The following is a 4,732-nucleotide window of genomic DNA, read 5'->3' as shown; positions in this document are numbered from 1 at the left end:
TCCCCACCTTTTGAACTGTAGTGTTAATATTGAAGAATTTATAAAATCAAAACTTTCCTCCAAGATATAAATTTAGCTTGTTTTTTGAGGGTGTTTAGCTCAGTGTTCTGGAAGGCGACAAAATACTTTAGAAAAGAAAATAATAGTATGTCTGTTTTCAGTATAAGAAGATTATACACTAAATAAAGTTTATTTCTTTCAGAGATATTCATTAAGTTCATATATTTTTTAATTACCCTGATGTAAAAAGTCCTCCATTGTCATCTCCAGGAGCGGATACGGGAAGGTGTTGTAGGCTTCCAGTTTAGACGCTGGTGGCCTGGATCCCTGAAAGAGATCTGAGGGGACGGAGCGCTCTCGATGTGATGCTCATGTAGCGCTGCACAATTGAGTAGAGCAGGTCTCGACAGCCAGGCTTTGTGATAGGACATGTACAGCGGCTGAATGAAGCGAGGAATTTTGCATCAGTTTAGAACGATTTCAACTCAAGTGTTCAGGGACTAAACGGAAGTGAGTTGAATAGATTTTGAACTGACCTGCACTGAAAAGAATCAATACACGCTTTTAGAGGACTGGCTGGCCTGTTTTAAGAGTGAACTGAACTGAACCAGTAAACATTTTAACATGACTAAATTGGAATTGATTTAAACATGAACTGAAAGGAGATACATAAACTCAATAGTACCCGCTATGTCAGGTTTTTGGGCATGGATCTAACCTAATTATGTTTTTTTTACCACACTGTACCAAATTATACAAGTATGTCCTACCATAATGTCCCGAAAAGTTTGCTTAAACATTTTGGTATGCCATCCCCTCTAGCCGAGAAGTTTCTATTTACTTCAGAAATGCCGACCACGCTGGTTATTCATCTCAAGCTTGTGGAAATGCGAATTTATGTGAGACATGCTTAGAGGACACAGACTTAAGAACTGGCCTTTCCCAGATATCGGCAAACTAAACGGGTCAATTAAAAAAAAAAAAAAAAAAAAGTCAGTTGTCTCAAATAGACACGACTGATACACTAGACAATCATGTAAAGGAAAAATCTCATAAATGCTGATGCATAACTGTGTGTGAGCCTAATAGTATGCAAGTGTTTGTTGGTATTTTACAAATTTGTTTTAACTTATCTCTGACACTGCACTAGGGTTTTCCTCACAGCTTTTGCTGTCAACACACTTGTACCCCTCCTGATGTAACACAAGTCTTTCCCATCCGAGCACTGATGAGCTCCTGTACCTCACATTCTTTAATGTCTAGATTCAAAAGAGAAAAAAAGTCTCTCATTTGTCCTATGAGTGAAGTTTTGTGAAGCAGAGTCTGCAGTGAGAGAGCATTAAACTGAGGTGAACCTTGGCAGAGGCGCGTGCCCAGGAGCTGATATCCTTAGGACAGACACAGGAGAATTTGCCATGCTCATTAACACACTGATGCTGGCACAGGTAACTGGAGTAGCTGCACTCGTCTATGTCTGAAGACAGAGAATGAATATGATCAGTTGCATTTTTCTCTAATATGTGTATTTATTTTAGTTTATCCACATTTGTTTGTGTTTGCTCCCAGATTACCATTGCAGGCAAAGCCATCTGGCCCCAGCTCATAACCTGCTCACATCGACACAGGAACGTCCCATACGTGTTATAACACCTCTGACTGCAGGGGCCCTCTACATGCTACACTCATCAACATCTAAACACAACAGAATGACAAAGCAGACAGGATTGTATATGAAAACAAAAGTAAGGCAAACGGTGAAGTATTACAGAAGATTATATAAAATACTTTCTGAGATGGACTCGTATTTTTGTTGCCATAAATAAATGTCTGGTCATTTTAAGTAGCCACTAAGCAATATCAAAAACTCAGTTAATTTGTTGCAAGGGGATAACCCTAAAGGAAGGAAGTGTTTCATTTAATTTCAGTGAACCCAATGAGTCAAAATGGTTTTTAATGACATTCCCTGTCTTATTGTGTGTACAATTAATCCAGTTGCACGGATATTCTACAGAAAATATCATCCTAATAAACTGAAAAAAAAAAAAAAAATTAAACTTTTAACTTTTTGAAGCTTGAAAATGATGATCCACTTACTCACCAATGGATCTGAATGGGTGCCATCCAGAGTGAGGCAGGTCAAAGCAGCTGTTAAAAAACACCACAATAATTTCACATGACTCCAGTTCATCATGTTAACATCCATGCCAATGAAAAAACTATGCGATTGTAAGACACAAATCCATCATTAAGACATTTTTAACTTTAAAACATCACTTTTGGCTGGGCTGTTTTTTGCGTATAAACGTCCTTGTTCTGTATATATTACTCTGATGATTTAGACAAGATGACATTTTCACTGGAGAAGGCAATATGTATAGATAAGAGGGACTTGTATTTTTAGTCCAGAAGCAATGATTTGGGGGTACACAAAATCTTGATGGATTTGTTTAAATTACTATCTAAATAGCCTAGCTTTTTCACTTCACAAAATATTTATTTATTTATGGACTGGAGTTGTGTGGATTATTGTGATGGTTTTTTTATCAGCTGTTTGGACTCTTATTCAGACGGCACCACATTCACTGCAGAGGAGCCATTATTGAGCAAGTGATGGAGATTGATTGATTTCTCCAAATCTGTTCTGATGAAGAAACAAGCTCATCTATATCTTGGATGGCTTCGGTAAGATACATTTTTCATGATTTTCTTTTCAGAATTGAACTATTCGCGGAAGCAGTATAACAAAAAGTGTAATCAATGTGTTAAAAAGCAAAATGGATATTCTGACAATATTGTAGAAATCTTGATTCATGCCAGACTCCATTCTGGTGCATGGCATTCACTTTTCTGATCCCTCAATTACTGATGGATAAAATCAAGTTCCCGTTTTCTACTTAATTTTTCATGTTGAAGATATCCTGTTGCAAAATGGAAATGAAAGTGTCCATCCAATTATGAAAGGTTACATGTGCTGCAAACGTGGGCATTCCAATTCACACTGACTTTAAATGTCTCGATTTCTTGTTTTTCCAATCGATTGGCACAAAGTATACTCTTTTACTGGTTTATATTTTGGCCTTTACTCAAAGAAAAATGAGGGTAGGATGGAGTTGTGTATAAGTATGTGGGGTTTGGATTCCAAGTGGTGTGTGTGTGTGGTGGGTTGGCCTATGACTCAGGGTATGGCCAAAAACGGGGCGTGGGAGTGAGTGTGTGGGTTGGCTTACCAATACAGGAGCGATTGTTGTGGCAGCCAGCTGGAAACCAGGCTCACACTGGCAGGAGAATGAGCCAGGCAACATTAACACAGCGATGTTGGACAGTAGCGGTACCGGCACTCGTCGATGTCTGAAAAGTATTAAAACAAAAGGATAAGATCACATAAATTATGTTTTATTCTTCATTTGTATGACTGAACACTGACAATGATTTATATGATCTTGCCATTGTATGTAATTTAAGGCACACATATACTCAAAACTGGAATTCTCTCTGGCACTTAACTTTGGGAAATCTTAGTAAAGTCAGTAATTATATCAATAGGTGTGTATACAAATTCCTAAGATTTTTAAAAGTGTATACTGATATTATTCATAAGTATATTTATATTATAAATATTAAGATAATATTTCTATAATAAATGTATATAATTACGGGGTAATATAACATATATGAGATAAAATATCATATTTAAAGATAATATTAGCTCTTGTAAGCTAGTAATATCTTTGCAGGTACTGGAGGCGACAAACTTTATCGACTCTTTTTGCCTGCAAACATCAATTAATATTTGAAATGGCAACCCTATCCAAACTTTATAAGATTAGTTCACCCAAAATGAAAGTCTGCTGACATTTACACCTTCATGACATCATACCAGTTGAGATGCATCTTGATTTCACCATATTTGCATGTAAATGAACCAGCTTCAATGCAGAGGTTTACATGGTTTTATTTTTTGGTCTGTTCCTCACGTAAATGAATCGAATGGCTTCAGATGACTTGCATAAAAGATATTTTAAGAATATAGATAACCAAACAGTTGATGGAGCTCACTGACTTCCATAGTATGGGGAAAAAATACTGTGGAAGACAATTGGGACCATTGACTGTTTGGTTACATTTTTTTCACAATATAATCTTTTGTGCTCAACAGAGGAAAGTAACCTTGAGAGTGAGTGATGACAGAATTTTCATTTTTGGGTGAACTACCCCTTCAAGTGGCACTGCTTTTTCACAAGCAGTCTTGAAACGATTTGAGCTTAAATAATTGAGTATAAATAGAAATGACATGAGTATAAATAAAAAATCTTTTTTGACTGATTTCTGTTTTGGGAGAGGTGAACTATGTTGTGGTATTACTACAAAATTAGACAGGCTTTTAATTTCTCATCACGCATTCTGTGCCTACTTTATGCATACCCATCTGACACTGGCAGGAGAAGGAGCCTTCTGTATTGAAACACTGCTGACTGGGGCGGCAGTCGTGACTGTCCCTGTGATTCATGCGGACTCATCCACATCTGTTTTTTGTATTGCATCATGGAAATTATTTTATTTTAATAAATTGATTCTGGCTTGGTTTTTTATCTTCTTTGTCTTCCAGTTTGGCACTGCCACCATTACTGTGGAACGTAGTTGCAGCATTGGCTGGTTCACAGCCCAAGGGGAAGTGAAAGCTGCAGTCCACATAGCAGTCTTTGAAAATATTTGACTGGTCGCTTCCTCTCAA

The 4,732-nt window shown here is 37.1% G+C and overlaps 1 pseudogene; it reads right to left on the bottom strand.

Moving 5' to 3' along the window:
* Positions 1–260: 260 nt before the first annotated feature.
* LOC122147541 lies at positions 261–4,507 on the bottom strand (annotated as a pseudogene).
* Positions 4,508–4,732: the final 225 nt, after the last annotated feature.

The sequence above is a fragment of the Cyprinus carpio genome, chromosome A14 (assembly GCF_018340385.1).
Source record: "Cyprinus carpio isolate SPL01 chromosome A14, ASM1834038v1, whole genome shotgun sequence".
Taxonomy (NCBI): domain Eukaryota; kingdom Metazoa; phylum Chordata; class Actinopteri; order Cypriniformes; family Cyprinidae; genus Cyprinus; species Cyprinus carpio.
The sequence above is the reverse complement of the archived record's forward strand: the minus strand, read 5'-3'. Positions and strand labels throughout refer to the sequence as shown.